General features: G+C 41.8%; 1 long non-coding RNA gene across 2 annotated transcripts; it reads left to right on the top strand.

Moving 5' to 3' along the window:
- Positions 1 to 8: 8 nt before the first annotated feature.
- On the top strand, positions 9 to 6,170 carry LOC116817954 (uncharacterized). 2 transcript variants are annotated; one of them, XR_004372050.2, is made up of 3 exons: positions 9 to 4,315; positions 5,028 to 5,106; positions 5,886 to 6,170. It is a non-coding gene; the product is annotated as an uncharacterized LOC116817954 (long non-coding RNA). The 2 variants fall into 2 exon arrangements; XR_004372049.2 differs by having other exon boundaries at positions 9 to 5,106.
- Positions 6,171 to 16,796: the final 10,626 nt, after the last annotated feature.

Genomic DNA, 16,796 nt, shown 5'->3' with positions numbered 1-16,796 from the left:
GGGTTTTTTTTTTTTGTTGTTTTTTTTTTTTTTTTTTTTTTTTTTTTTTTTTTTTTCCATTACATCAGGTATATTGCCCTGTAAATTGTGGTAGTGGTACCAGGAATAAAAAACAATTAAGGAATTTTTAACTTTTCAATATTTGTGTAGTTCAGTTTTTCCACATTAAGTTCAGACTTTAACAAAAATAAAGAAATGTAGTTAGGGTGTTTCTTGTTACTGGAGAAGATTGATGCATTTCTCAATTACCATTTTGTGTTAACTTTAACTGTAGAAACACCTGCTGATTTGTAGTCTTAAGAGGTATAGTCTCAATACATATATGTAACTCCCCATTGACATGAGTTATATATATGCAAATAGAGAGAACATATGTTGCATTATAGTTTTGTATTATTAGGATTGAGTTATTTAAAGTAGTGTTTGTGAATGATAGAATTAAGCTTACTTTCAAATGAAAATTTCAAATTACTTTTTGGCTTGTGCATATTTTTTAATTTGTAGTTCTGTATTACTTAGTGCTGGCTCTGCAAGAAAATAAGGCATGGTAAATATTTTAACAAGACTCTTTAGCTACATTAAAACTGCCTCCAGTCTCATTTTGAGATATGTAGGAGACACCTGCAGTCTCTTGTTCAAGTTCTGGGTGAAAAGGAGATGGACTTGCGTTTACCTTTTTTCAAATTCTTGTAAAGCTCAAAAGGGTGAAACTCAAGTGCCTATTACCTTAGGGTATGAAGTTAGATATTTTTTGGATGAAATTGTGCTTTGAAGAGAGCAGCCATGATGTCTTTCTCTTGAACTAACTATTTCATTTGAATGTGCTGTTGTAGTGAGAGAATAGGTATATGTTGTAAAACAATTTAATGGCTATATGCTTCCTTGTACACACCCTAGGCATTTTTTCTGGACACATCCTTCTGACTTGGAACAAAGAGTAGCACAGGTATAATCCCTGACAGTCTCAGGTAATTCATTAAAAAGCCTCATGATGATGGGCAAACTGTCATAGTTCAAGTATTTTACTTCTGAAGATATGGGTTCAAGTAAGGGATTTAGAGTTTTTTAAAAATAAACTTGGTCATATTTTAGTGGCAGGAAGTCTTTTTAGTTCCATTGTTTGGGTTAGATTTGATACCAGTGTCAGTTTGCTTAAGAGACGCCCATAATCAATTCAGATATGATACACTGGATGATGGTGTATCAAAGTGGAATACAAGCAGAGTAACTGGGTAGGTGACAGTAATGCTGAAATGGATCTGGGGGTTATAGTGGATCACAAATGAGTCAATAATGATGCATTTGCAAAAAGGGCTAATATTCTGGGGTGTATTAACAGGCGTGTCTCCATGTAGGACATTGGGGCGGGGAGATGGTGTTAATTGTCCCTCTTTGCTTGGCACTGGTAAGCTTCAGCTAGAGCATTTTGTCTAGCTCTGGGTACCCCACTTCAAGAAAGATGTGAATAAATTGGAGAGTTAAGAGGAGAGCAACAAATAAAAGGCTTAGAAAACCTGACATCAGGAAAGGCTAAAAAAACTGGGCATGTTTAGTCTTGGGAAAAGAACATGGAGGGGGGGACCTAATAAGTCTTCAGCAATGTTAAGGGTTTTTACAAAAAGGATGGTAATCAATTGTTTTAAATACCTACTGAAGGTAGGACAAGCGGTAATGGGCTTAATCTGCAGCAAGGGAGATTTAGGTTCGATATTAGGAAATCCTGTTTAACAATAGTTGAGTTCTGGAATAGGTTTCCAAAAGAGGCTCTGGAAAATCCTTTTAAGAAAGAGGTTGGTCAAAAACCTATCAAGGTTTACTTGGTCCTACCTCAGCACAGGGGGATGAAGTTGATGACCCCTTTCCTCTCAACTTGATTTGATTTTTCTCTCAACTCTTGCCAGAGCAGTGCTTTCTGTCATACAGGCCCAGAAGAGTAGGGATACAGTCAGTAGAAGAAAAACCCCAGACATTTGACAGTATGTGATGCTCAAATTGCTCTCACCTGTTTCACCTCTGAGTCAATGTGCAGTATAAGGTAAATGCAATTCCAGCAGAGGAATCCATCTTCAAAGATGTTATGAAATGGCTTAAGTTACGAACAGTCAAACTACAATAAGTTACTATTTAAGAGGCTGTAGAAGAAATAAAAATCAATAAAATCATTAAGCAGTGTTGCAAAACATTGTTATGGGAGTGTCTTCAAATTTCAGAATACTAAAGAAACAAGGAACACTGTCAAGGTTGGTAGGCACTAAACTGGATTTTTTTTCTCATCTGCTCAGGTTTTTCTTGTGGGAATGTTCTAAAATGATTTTTTTATCTCTAGTTTTAAAAAACCCCAATAGTCCAGTATCTGCATGAATCCAGACTATAGTAGAATGGCATGCATTGAGATGGGAGTTGAAAAAGTAGCACTTAAATGAGATACTTAAATTGAGCTCCTTGGAGGTGTAGAGAACGGCCAAACTTTAAAAGGTACATCAAATCTGGCATCTGATCTGGATACTTGCAAAATTGTGGATGAGTTCTGCAGTCACACAACATTTAGATCACTCCTTGACTTGCATGTGCAAATGCTTGCTAACAAGGAGTTGGGTAAACCTGGATCTGCATCTGATTGTAGGGAAAGAATTAGGATGGGTTGAGGTAAAGTCTTGACAGTGTTCTTTTTAACAAGGCCTCTGTAGCTGCCCTGTAACACTTATATTAGTTTCAAGACTTGTTTGCAACTTGAAACAGTTGAAGTCTGCAAGTGACTTGTTCCTGAGTGGGTGGGGTAGCTTAGTTGTGGTATGCAATATGGAAAAGTGTAAGCTGTGAGACAGTGATTAACCAGCTTTAAGAACCTAGGATGTACTTCTTAGCAAAGTATGGATCAAAGGACTCATAAGACAGGACTTCAGCAGCCTATTGAGTATGGACAAGTCAGCATAATTAAAGAATGACAAGGCAGCAGCAGCAACTGCAGCTTCAACTTCCAGAGAAGTGAAGGCATAAGATACTGTGCTGATAGTGAGCAGCTTTCCAAAGGCTAGTTAAATCTGCTGAAATATCGAAGAAAGTCTAGCAAGAGTTCTTCACCTTTTGGAACCTCCTTGAGTGATAGCCACTTGAGTTGACACAAAATCAATAGGTCTAGCATTTAGACCTGAAAGGAAGGGCAATGAGATAGGTAAGGTTTGCCTTTAAAAATTTTTCATGAATTAGAATAGTAGTGGTTTTTTAAACAAGGTAAGAGTAATTTATTTACATTGCAGGTTGAATGAGAAGCTGCAACTTGACAAAATGAGAAATGTCTTGCATATCTCTTCAGTTCAAAGGTTTCTGACTAGGTAAGACTTGTCCTGTACAACAAGCATCTGATCATGACCCTTTAACTCACTCCCTTCTAGATTTTTTTTTTCCCCCCTCTCCTTTTTATTAACTTGTATTGAGCTTTTTCCTAGATAGGAGAAAAGTGCATTAGCAAATCACAGCATTTGCTGCTCAGAATTAGATATTTTTTGTGGGTGTGAAAGCAGTTCTATATAATTCATTTCTCAACTGTTTGTATCTTGCAATAATATGTGGATCCGTGATTGAGCAGTGGACTATAGTCTCCCCACTGTTAAGAGAGCTTCTAAACAACCTTTTGACCACCATTCAAAATAGTCTTTAACATGGTGACTGTAGAGTATTGCAGATGAAAGCATTCCTCCTATTAACGAGAACAATGATCTATTCCTTTGCAAAAGTCTAGGCTCTCTAATGGCATTAGTAATTGGCAAAGGAAATGACACATCAGGATATGTAGGTCCAGTCTAATTTTTCTTGTCCTGGCAGTTTTTCCTTAGAATGTCCTATAACAAATAGGGATCACTTAAAGTGGATTTTAGCTCAAAACAATGCTTTAATTTATGTGGAGACAGAACAATAACTTGTTCTATTTTGCACACAAGTCCTTGACTGTCTTGGATGTTTGCTGTTTTTCTGTGTTCCTCTCTCTAGGCCTGAAGTTGTCATGCTGGGGATTATTTCCATTGTAGCCCTTTTTTACACTGGAGTCTAGTACCTGTTTTAAATAAAACCTCAGTCAGATAAAATAAGAACTAGTAGATATTTTACTTGGAACTATTATTGTTCACTGAAAGTAGTCTTCAAGTACAACTCAGCCAGTATTGTCTGCTTAAATTGCACTAAAATGAAAAATTCAAATGAACATATTTCACTTAAACAGTTTCAGCTGTTAAGTGTTAATATATGGATTTTGATTAATGCTAGAATCCCACCAGTTGAGTCCTGTCAACACCTAAAAATCCAGCCTTTGAAAACTGGTGTGAATCATTCTTAATTTTTTTTAGTTTTCATTGTCTCATTTGATAAGTCTGATTAGAGATTTTTCTACAGAGTTATTTTAGATGGCATGTTTATAAACACCATGAAAATCTCACTTAGTGCATTTTTACAAATTAAATGAATGACAGTTATTTCCCCCCACTCTAGGTTGAGCCAAGGTTGAAAAGGTAGTTTTGTACTAAGGCAGAAGGTTCTCAATATCATTCATAGTTAGAGTACTAGATACCCTTGTTGCATTTGGTGACTATCATGCTTTCTTAGCCGGAGATTGAAAATTGCTTGTGCCTGCCTGCTGTAACCTTCCCAACCCTGGCTAAGAGGAACCTCTTCTGAATGCACATCATCAACAAAGAGTCACTTTCTAGATTAGATCATTGATTGTGTTTGTTTGTTTGTTTTTTTTGCTGCAGCCTGCCTATAGCATCTTCAAGTGCTAAGAACATATGGGGTATCTAGGTATACAGTTCCTGGAAAGTATTTAGTTTGATATATTGGTGATTCTTACAATGACTCCAGAAAATAGCTACAAAACATCAGTCTTTTCTGTAGATTTGTGTACTTTGGAGATTTTCTTAACATTTTAAGTGTAAAGCTTGGCTATCCAAGCTTCTGAAATTAGCTTCCCAATATGCATATGTAAAATATTGAACTAATTTACTTCTGCTTACTTCTTCCAATTGCTTATGTTTTAGTTTCATCAGACAAGGAGATGAACGATTTACTTTAAAGAAAAGTTGGACAGATGGTATAGCAGAATATCTGAATTTCCAGGTAATATTTACACAGGTGCTTTTAAGAGTGAGGATTGTCCTGTTTTCATGGACAACACTTCCTTTCTCCAAACTGGTTCCAGTATCTGAAGTGGATCCCAATTTATTTGGTGCAGTAGCTGCCATACTTTTGAACAAAGTTGCTGCCATACCAGTTTCTAATTGGTTGCTTTGCAAAGTACTTTAGGATACCAAGAGTATGAAATGCGCTAGATAAAATCAGATTATAATAGAGGATCCATCTTAATTTGCAGTCTTTGCTATCAAGGATAAAGAGTTACGAGGCATTTGTTTCCACATTGCAACTTAAATGGGAAACTCCATTAAATACTGAAAAGTATGAAAACGTGTGTGTGTATATATAATAAAATTGTATTTATATATGTCACCTCCATTCTGTATGTAGACTGTCCTGTTTCCCAACAGGCCCAGTTTGATGCAGAGTGAGACTGAAATTTGGTTTGCCACTAGAAACTTTGGAAATCAGTCTGGTTTCCAGTATTTTAATGGGTGGAGGGAAAGGTGGTAGTCCTTCCCTGTATCAGAATGTCATAATGCCTTGTCTTACTGTCTTTTGCTATGTGTTTAAGACACTTTGTACAACGAATAAAATAACAATTAGTTACTTCACTGGAGTATTCCTTTAAATATCAGTCTGATCCCATTTATCAACACTTGTATTTTAAAAATGTGCTTGAGCATAGTGATACCAAGACAGTCTGGAGTATGCTAACTTTCTAATGTATCTGAATGATTCTTTTTCTACTGTGGATGCTGCAGGTTGACTCCTGTACTGCTAAGATAACTTTTTCCTGAACTCAGTGGTGCAAGTCTATCCATCATAGAAGAAAAGTGACCCTTCCATAGAGGATAATGTCACAAGATTTGAAAACAGAAATTAAACCTATAATTAAGATGTCAGATAAAGCCTTAAAGGATAATGTAGTGAAACTGTACAGCTTGCATTCAAACAAGTTTTAGAAAAGAACATCCATAAATGTTAACTATGTGTATCAAAGTATTGTCGATAATGCATTTATATGTATTAAAATATTTCTAATTGTCTGTAAATTGTCATGACTTTTTATTAAATCTTTTTTTTTTTTTGAGTATCTAGTGTGTCAGTAAGATCTTTTGTCTTCCTATAGTACTGTAGAAGTAATTGGATTTAGAGCCATTCAAGGGAGGCCTGTGGCCAGAAGCAACCCTCCTAATGCTATTTGACTGGAATGAAATGTGTGGTCTTAATTCAATAAAGGCTTGGTCCAGTGTTCGCAACACTTGGAACTGGAGGGGTTGACCAGGAAATGTATTGTGTCTGTATGGGGATTTGAGAATATAATAGGTCAATGTTGTGTAACACTGGCAGGGTTGTATAGGAAAACTTGCACTTCCACTGCCCTTGTAATTTGTGGTCCCCCAGACTCCCACCTTGAGAATAAAGGGCTTTGTATTCTTAGGCTATCTAGTATTTTCATGTGTGCTGATATCATCCTTTTAAAGCTGTGCATGTGGAGGTTTTGTGGTGAGTGGTTTTTTAGGAGAGATGAGCTAGGATGTGTTAGGTTTAAACACAAGACCTTAAGAAGTTCTAACTTGCTAGAAACCCTCCCCCCAGATTTCTTCCCTGGATTGAGCCTGTGATGTGCCCCACTTTTACCAGGTCTTGGCATGACCATCTGCTCCTGGGGTTCTCAAATGGGGGGTAGTGATGTTGTTGTTATGTAAGGGATTGCAAGTGGTCAGCCTCCACCCTAAACCCCACTTTGCTTCCAGCATTTGTAATGGTGTTATATATATAAAAAACAATTTTTTTTAATTTATAAGGGGGGAGGGTTGCACTCAAGAAGCTTGCTGTGTGAAAGGGGTCACCAGTACAAAGTTTGAGAACCACTGTGATAGCCAGTTGATAAGACAAATGATGACTACACTTGAGGTGGGGAGGGGAGAATTACCCCATTTCAATGCTGGTCCACTGCTAAGCAACTGTGGGTAAGATTGTAACTGTGGGAAGTGAGGAAGGACCATCTTTTCTGCACAAGTTCAGAGAGCTTTGATAGATGTGAGGGCTTAAAGTGCTGAAAGAATGAATGTATGTTGTGGTCCCTCAAAGCAGCCTACACAGGGATAGTATGCTCTCTTGGTGCATTTACAGTTGTAACTAGCACAGTTTATGTGGTAGTAAATATTACCTTAAATATCCTTAAACTCTTTAAAGTACAAATTCAGTATCTGAAGCTGTTTTTGTTTCTTCACAAAAATGCTAAGTTAGTAGTGTTTATAATGAATTTGGGTGAACATAACACTGGAAGTAAACTAGAGTTACAAGATGATCAACTTTACCATTTATAAAATGGTTCTCAATTGTGTTAGTTGCCTAACACTTTTCTATTAAATCTTTTGTGACTTCTCATACCTCTGTTTGTATTTGGCTTCTAAAATGTACCCAGGAGAATGTCCTTCAGCTAAAGTGCCTCTTCTTTTTGCATGCAGAGGTGTAGCCATTTTAGTCTTAGGATATTAGAAAGACAGGTGGGTGAGGTAATACCTTACTAGAGGATTTCTAGAGAAAATTTCTGTTGAGAGAGACTTTGAGCTACACAAAGCTCTTCAGGTCTGGGAAAAGGTACTGTCACAGCCAAAAGACAAAGATTGAACAGATTTTAGCGTAAGTAGGTAGTGCACGTTCTAACAGGGACCACTGTGGGTGAAATGAGACAAGCACTATGTTCTTGAATTAAACTGTCAAACATGACAACCAAACCATATCACCTCTGAGTGAAATGCTTTTGCAGAAACAAGTCATTCTATATTTGACTTGTCAGTCCTCATCGTCAAAGGAAACCTGCACAACATCTTCAAACTATGAGGTTGGGAACTTAAATTCATTACTCTGCTAGACACTAAATATCACGGACTGAACAGACACTCAATTTAATTTATTACTACAGTCTGTAACCCTTAACTACCACCACCACCAATGACTTGGAGAGGGGTTAACTGGCCACTTCACCTTCAGTGGTCCCTTGAATTGCGTTAACTACTTATGCTTAATCTGTTCCACCTTGCATTTAGCTGACGCAGTGCAAGTATATTTCCCAGACCTGAATAAGAGCTCTGTGTAAACTCAGGTCTCACCAGTAGCAGTTGGTCCAGTAGAAGATAGGTGAGGTAATCTCTTTGCCTCTAACATGGTGGGAACAGTGTAGAATGATACTAGAAAGACACTACTAGTCAACTGTTTTAGAAGGCAGTGCTGTTCTGCTTCTACCAGACTAAATCATCTGATAGTAGTTCACAGCATTCACCATAGTCTGATCACTATTCCAGTCGCAGTCAGTGTATGCATTCCGTTTAGGCTGAAGAAATGTAGGCAGTGCAGTGTTACAGTGGCAGTACAAAGGGACAAACTTAGTGTGCTACTTGTGTGGGTTCCCCTCCCCTCCACATACATTCCTCCCCACCCCAGTACTGTTAGGGGAAAGAGAAGGACCAAATAAAATTGAAGGTAAAAGTTAAACAAGTTATTTGTTACAGAGGTGTCAATCATAGTGTTAAGAGTTTTTGCATATAAAAGTTTCCCATCTTATGTATAGGAAGACACAGCATATTTCCCCACCTTTACAGAATTTTCTGATAGTTTAATTTAATTGAATTAAAAATAGGTTCTTCAAGAAACTGAGTGTTGGCAGAACTCTTGCCTTGAATTATCTATGCTGTTACCTAGTGATTACCAAATTTGTACTGGTGACCCCTTTCACATAGCAAGCCTCTGAGTGCCACCGCCCCCTTATAAGATTAAAAATGGTTTTTAAAATGTTTAACCATTATAAATGCTGGAGACAAAGCGGGGTTTGGGGTGGAGGCTGACAGCTTGTGACCCCCCCCATGTAATAAGACCCCCTGAGGGCTCCCGACCCCCAGTTTGAGAACCCCTGCTGTTAACTCTTCAACTTTCGCCCTATAGTCTAATCCACTACATTCAGAAATACCAACCCTCAATTTTCCACAATCCTGATTTTGTTTAAAACAAAAGATTACTAATTCAGGCTTAAATCTACTAACTTTGCAAGGTCTATAAAATCATGATTGGTGGGGAGAAAGTGAATGAGGAAATGTTATTTACTCCTTCACATAACACAAAAACCAGGGGTCACCCAATGAACTTGGACAGCCGGCATAAAACAAAGAGAAATACTTCACACCATGCAGAGTTGACCTGTGGAACTCCTTGCCAGGGATGCTGTGAAGGCCAAAACTATAAGGAGGTTCAAAAAAGAACTAGACATGCTCTGGAGGATAGGTGATCTTGGTGTCCCTAACTGCTTATTGCTGGGAGTGGACGATGGAATGGATCACTCAGTTGCACGTTCTTTCCTTTACCCCTCACACACCTGCCATAGGCCACTCTTAGAAGACAGGATACAGGGCTAGATGGTTTATTGGTCTGACCTATTATGTCTATTTTTATGTACATACATATATATGTCTCACTACCACTCGGGTCTAGTAAATATAGTAATTAGCACTGCAGCTGCAGGGGGTGACAGCAAGCTGCAGCAACTTTGGGTTTGGCTCCTGCTGGATTCAGCACCCAAGCCCCAGGCTGCATGTTGTGCTCTAAGCCCCCTGCCGTGCTATATTAATGCACTCTTTAGTATCCAGAGGGTGCTAGGAGGGACTGTGCAGCCCGTGTCTTGTGAATCCAGCATTTCAAACCTCCTGACATCTGGCTTTCTTGTCAGACCCTCTCTGCAGTGGAGGAGAAGCCAGAGAGGGAATATGTCAGCAGAAAGGAGGTCCAGGTCTGAGCCTGGCTAAGGTAATTAAAGGCTCTAGGCAGCATAGGAGGGCAGCTTTCCAGGGGTCAATTCATCCCTTCTCCCTGTTTGGGGAGGGGAAGGTCTGGGGTGAAGGAAAGGACAGCCCCCTTCTCCACAGACAGAGGAGAGAGGTCCTAGTTTCTGGGGTGGGGGTCCAGCAGCCTCCTTTGTCTTTTCTCATAAGCAATCCTAGAAGTGTCAGAGCAAGGTTGGCATCTTTGTAAATCTTGGGACCAAGCTATCGCTGAAGAAATTTTAGGATGAAATTTATGCCTCAGCAAGGCTGGCACATAACTTCTTCAAAGAGTTGTCCTTTCATAATAGCCCTTTTCCCCCTCTTCTTCTCCCACCTCTTCTGAAGGGGAGTGAGGCCACAAGCAAGGACTATAAATGTTGCACCCCTGCACAGCTTGGCATTTGGCACAGCATGAGAAAAGGTACTAAATTATGGGCTTCTATGATAATGACAATTTTGACCTGTAGGTAGGGATATTCACATAGTTTTGGTTGATCAGAAAAACAAAATCCCTTTCCTGGGATCTGAAACTATTTTCATAGTCACCTTTTGCAAAATCCCTTAGGCATAGTCTGTGAATCCCCAGAGGTTCATGAACCAGAGGTTTAAAACTGTGCTATGTCCTCAGTTGCTGCACCACCATCCCATTTGGAAGTGCAGCAGAAATGTTTCCTGCCGATCAGTGAGGCCACAGTCTCCTGACAGGTAACTTTGTGGAAATAACATTTAAGCCATCCTTTAGCAGCAGAATCATCTCGTTCACAAGCTGAAAAAAGGCTGTCTCAAACCATGTGAGTAGAACTGAGGGTACCCCTAAAAACACATAGACCACAAATAAACATCTTTGTCCTAATCCCACCTTGCTTCCAAAAATGATTACTTGCTAAGATATAAAAAAGATTCCACACTGCACAGGCAGGGTTTGTATTATTCTCTCTGCACCAGACATACTGGAAACATGATGGAAATGTGGGCAAATTGATCAGCTGCAGCAGGTAACCAATTCAAGGAAATCTGCATACCTCCATCTATAATCAACATACTTCTGTGGTCACTGACCTCTCAACCCAGGACTTCCTGAATTCTTTCATTCCCCTCATGCTGCTTTGTATTTGAGGATAACCCTTGGAAGTGGTATAGGAAGCAAACCAGGGCATACGATCCAGTAAAACTCCTTCCCTGCTCCCCTCTTACTTCAGGGCAGGGAGTACTTTAGTATAGCCCTTTTCAGGGCACACTCTATCCCCCAGCCAGCTCAGTGGTGTACCCATTCTGACTCTTGCTCACAGTGGAGGCGGGGAGTATGATGCATGCAGACCTTGTTCTTCCATACCAGGAGCCACAATAGGTTTGTCTTAAGGTAAAAAAAAATCCTGTGAACATACCCACTAGCCTTACTCCTCCAAACAGCTGTGTAGCTTGAGGGACAAATATATACCTTCATTTTACATTCTCCACAACACATGTCCAAAGGCATCTGGACTCCTTATCACAAGTACAACCCACACGTTAAACAAGGCAGCATCATGCCACCAAGACACTGGACAAGACTGCAAACCTATGTAATACAAATACACACGCTATTGGGCTTGACTGAAGCTTGAGGTGCACTTATTGCTGTCTCAACAACCACAACAATGGCCCATGGGCAAGGACCAAGTTAAGCTAAGCTTATGAACAGTGTTGTCAAGTCTCATGATATTTGTTGGTTCTTCAAGTTCTTGCTCATATCAATTCCAAACCTGCCCTCCTTCCCCTCTGTCAGAGTAGCCAGCAAGAAGGAACCGAGGGGGCGCTGGGGTATATATCCAGCGCCATGAAGGTGCCATTCCAGGGGGCTCCACAGGCAATCCACCGGGTGTTGCTAGGGTAAAAATTCTCCACTCTTGGTGCTGGAGTCAACAGTGACGAAGCTGCCACTTGTGCCCCTTGGCACTCCACTGCAGGACGCGGCCCTGCAGGCAGATCTGGAAAGGGTGGTGCTTGCTGAGGTGGGCCCACCTTTTCCAGTTTCCGGTGCTGCTTCTGGCCAGGCAGGTGAGAGCAGTGACGAACCAATGATGTCGGCTCTGGTGCTGGGGAATGTCGGTGCCACGGGTCTCTCTCAGAGTCCAACCATGGTGCCGTTCCTATCACTGAAGCCGTTCCTGTGCACTGAAGCGCTCGGTGCCGGTTCTTGGCGCGCCATTGGAGGCCAAGGGCTAAGAGCCACCTCCATGAGGAGCCATCTTAAGCAAAAGTCCTGCTCTTTCTTGGTCCGGGGATGAAAGCTCTTGCAGATCCTGCACTTCTCTGCTTGGTACGATTCCCCCAGACACTTCAGGCAAGAGTCATGGGGGTAACCCATTGGCATGGGCTTGGAGCAGGAGCCTTGGGCTTAAAGCCTAGAGCCTCGGGCATGAGCCCAAGCAAAGGACGGGGAGGAGGGAAACCCCTGCCAACCCCACTAATACAAACAACTATAGTAGAACTACAACTATAACTATTAACTCTAAAACTATGCTATAATTATCAACTATTAACAAACTATGTAGGAAAAACACTAGGGACAGTGGCGAGTAGCAAAGCCAACCTCCACAGTTCCAACAACCATCCAACGGCCATGCACACAGCGCACGCACACCTAATTGGAATGGATATGAGCAACACATCTCAAAGAACAACAGTTACAAAGGTGACAAGTATCGGAGGGGTAACCGTGTTAGTCTGGATCTGTAAAAGCAGCAGAGAATCCTGTGGCACCTTATAGACTAACAGACGTTTTGAATGCATGCATCTGACAAAGTGAGTATTCACCCATGAAAGCTCATGCTCCAAAACGTCTGTTAGTCTAGTCTATAAGGTGCCACAGGATTCTCTGCTGCAGTTATAAAGGTGAGTAACTGTCTTCTTTTCAGCACAGTTCTTGGAGTCACATGAATAAAGGAAGTTTCTAGCCCTCATGGTTGGAGAGAAAAGTTTGAAAACGTAACTTGAATATATTCCAAAAGCTCAGAAACCAGAAGGCAAGTAAAATAACCCAAAATGTATTATTAAAGGTCCTGTAATTTGGGGGGGAGAGCTGATTTATGATTTTTGTATGTTTGACTTTGGCCTTATTGAATTAATAACTTGTCTGAAAGACATGAACACTGAGATCCTCACCCCCTGCTCTGGCTCTTTTAAATTAAGTAAAAGAGCTGATGTAGCACAAAAGGCCCTAAAAGCTTCAGTTCGAGATGGGAGGATTCTCCCAGAACAGGCACTGAAGAGAGAACCATAAGGCTGCCTTTCATGGACATGACACCTTGCAAGCTGTTGTGTAGAAAAGTGGTTCTCAACCACTGGTCTGGGGACCCCTAAGGGGCCACAAGCATATTTCAGGGGGTCCACCAAAATAAACCAGAAAGCAAGGCTGGCATTAGACTCAGGGCCCAGGACAAAAATCTGAAGCCTGAACCCTGCCACCCAAGGCTGAAAGGCAAAGCCCAAGCAACTTCACTTCACGGGGCCCCCTGTGGTATGGGGCCCTGGCAATTGCCCATCTTATTACCCTCAACACCGACCCTGGCTTTTAAACTCCTTGATATGCAGAAAAACAGTTGTTATGGCACTGGTGGGCTATGGAATTTTTATAGCATGTTGGGGGATCTCAGAAAGAAAAAGGTTGAGGACCCTTGGTGTAGAAGGTGTGCTGGGATAGAGGCATGGTCAACAGCACTGTGGAGATTTCAGATAGCTCTCTGGCCTATTGGGGCAGCCTGGGATGGCTGCCATTACTTAGGACCCTGTGGACTGTTTAAGTCACACCTGCGCCTCTCCAGCCCTGGGAGCAGCCTAGAATCAAGAGGGCACAAAGGTGGCCTAAAATCCTAAAATCACAGGAGGAGGCTACTCACCTTGTGCAAGTGTCCCTGTGGGTGCCTCACTCCAGGTGCTGGTGAGTTCCTGCGCCTTCACTCACCCCCTGCTCTGAGTGTACCTTAATAGTACGTGTACACGTCCGATCTCCTCAGTTCCTTCTCTACAATGGAGGCTACCCCAACTCCGAAGTAGAGGGGAAGAGGGCGGGTGGTGAAGCACCCACGGGGACACTCATCTCGAAGAACATCAGTTACTGCACAAGATGAGTAACCTCCTCTTCTTCTTCAAGAGGTGTCCCTGTGGGTGCTCCACTCCAGGTGACTTAAAAGCAGTGTATCTCAAGGAGGTAGGGACTTCGGATCTGGTAGGAATGCAGTAGATAATACAGTTCTGCTTAATTGTGTATCAGAGAGAGGGCCTTGAGTAAGGGCATAATGCTTAACAAATGTGTGTTCAGAAGACCAAGTGGCTGCTTTACAGATGTCAGCCAGAGGAACTTTGCATAGAAAAGCCACGGAGTAGCCACAGATCTAGCAGAGTGAGTTCTGATGCTGGCTGGAGGCATAACTTTCTTTATCTGATAGCACAGTTGGATACACTCAGACATCCAGTTTGAAAGTCTCTGGGTAGAAATAGGTGTCCCTTTGGTGCGCTCCGCAATGGAGACAAAGAGTCTAGAAGAGTTCCTAAAGGGCTTGGTCTATCCAAATAGAAGGACAAAGCCCTGCGTACATCTAACGTATCTAATGTATGCATTGTGGATTCAAAAGAGTTTGCATGTGGTTTAGGAAAGAAGATTGGTAGGGAAATTACACTATTTCTGTGTTGAACCTCGTAGAGAATCTCACCCTTTGTTATTTATGAAATGTAAAAAGTGTGCTCAATGCTTTATAAACAAACATACAGAAAAGGCCTAGGTCCACAGGCTGCCTCAGTGCTTGATATTATATTCTGAATGTGTCAGTCCTTTGCATTCTATCTTGAGATTTTCTATAGTGCCCAATCATAATATTCACCAAGAATAAAGGTTTGCAATGTTGCCAACTATCCCAATTTTATTTTAGTTGAAGCTGGGGCCGGACTGCCAACTTCAAGCAATCAAAAATCATCAGATTATTGAAAAAAAAAATTAAACCATGTTATTTACTCTTGTCTGTTGACTTTTTAACTCCCCTCTATTCTTCTGCCAACGTGTGTGATATTTTTAGATTGGAAAGTCAACCTTTAAATGCACCCAAAAATCCACACCTGTGGTTGCTCAGCTATAGACTCTATTTACCTTCTCCTGAACCCTAAGATAGGGGAATTCCATTTCCTATTACTGTCTTAATGCTCCCCCCTCTGAGTTTTTTTTCCTTTAATAAAAGGACTGGGTGGCAGATAGTTTGAGAACCACTGACCTAATTAATGCATCATGATTCATAGTCACACAGAACTTACATTACTTTTTAGGGTTGATGAGTTACAGATACACATATAAAATAACTTTTAAACATATCAATCATTCATATAAATAACAATATCACAGTAAAAACAACATTGGATTGGTTTAGTATTTTGCAAGAAGCAACACTTCCCTGCCCTTCCCCCAAACTGCGCACACACTTCTGTGCCCTCCCATATTGTGCCTGTCCCTGCTCCAGTCCTCCTCTGCCTCCTCCCTCACCCCTGGTATGCTTCCTTCAGCTCCAGGCCCCACCTTAATTTTCCTCCCCACTCCCTCCTGTACCCCACATCCCCCTGCAACCCCTAAAACTATCTTCTGCTCTCCCTTCACCTTTCACAGTGCCTCTGCTGCTCCTCACAACCCCTATGTCCTCTCTAGCCCCCTTGAACCATAGAGTGGCACCTGTTTTGCCTGTGGGGATGGCTTCAATCTCTCTGAAAATAGTGGGAGGTGGCAGCCAACTTTATGAGGGGCAGCCATTTTGGTGGCTTCACCCCATTGACAATAGGAGATGGTGGCCATTTTGAATAAGGGAAAATTCATGAGTTGTTGCGTTTCATCATGTGTTCATGAGAGGGGAAGAAAAACAGAATAGCTAAAATTAGGAGAGTTGGCAACACAGATCGAGCCCAGTCTGCCTGGGAGCTGAGTCATGCCGGGGGTTGGGGGCTGCCCCACTTGCCCTGCTCCTGGCACCAAACAGCCAATCAGAACTACTGCAAGAAGCCTGCACTGACTTACTCTCTCCCCCTCCCCTCTTAGCAACCTGAAGCCTTCTCTTGTGGGGTTGAGTCCTCCACTTCCACTCCTTTCCTGTGAGCAACAGGACAGTTCCTCTGCTCCTCACCCCACCGACTTCCCCACAGAACTTGGCCTGCACAGGGGCAGGCCTGGAAGCTGGTCTTTGCCTGGTAGGGGGAGAGGAGGTCCTACTGCAGCCCCCCAAGCCTGGGGTGTGTGTGTGAAAAACCCAGAAGCAGAGGTGAGGCTGGGGGGCTGAACAGACGGCAGAGTGGTCAAGGCTCTTGTAGGAGGTGGACTGAGGGGTTGACTAGGACACAGATGTGAGTTGGAGATGGGGGCACAGGATTAATTGCTGGTCAAGGGATGGGCAGATGTCAAGGTGAGAGCTCCTGCACTGGTGGCCAAAATCACCTTACTCAATTAAACTAGAAGTGTACGCTTTCTTTCTCTCTCTCTCTCTCTCTCGCACACACCCACCCACAAAGTTTAACAAGGGTTTTTTGGCCAGTCTCATTGCTTTTGATTGCTTGAGGTTAGCAGTAATGGGTTTGTGTTCTGGGTTACTGTGCTGGCTTGGTCTGGGGAGGGGGGCGGTACATCTACAGACAACCTCCGAGAGGACTTAGGATTGGAAGTAACACTGCAAGGTGAAGTAAGCAACATCAGCAGCAAGAGAGGAGCTGCCTTTGTACATTCTTGTAGTAATAAATGTGTGTTCTGTTATTATTGAGCTTGTGCCACTATCATCATTCCCAGCCCAAGGACGCTGCCAGCTTGTGCTAAACCACAAGAAAAAGACCGTGAGATCATGCAACAGT

Source organism: Chelonoidis abingdonii, chromosome 10 (assembly GCF_003597395.2).
Source record: "Chelonoidis abingdonii isolate Lonesome George chromosome 10, CheloAbing_2.0, whole genome shotgun sequence".
Taxonomy (NCBI): domain Eukaryota; kingdom Metazoa; phylum Chordata; order Testudines; family Testudinidae; genus Chelonoidis; species Chelonoidis abingdonii.
Note: the sequence above shows the minus strand (reverse complement) of the source record. Positions and strands in the feature narration are given on the sequence as shown.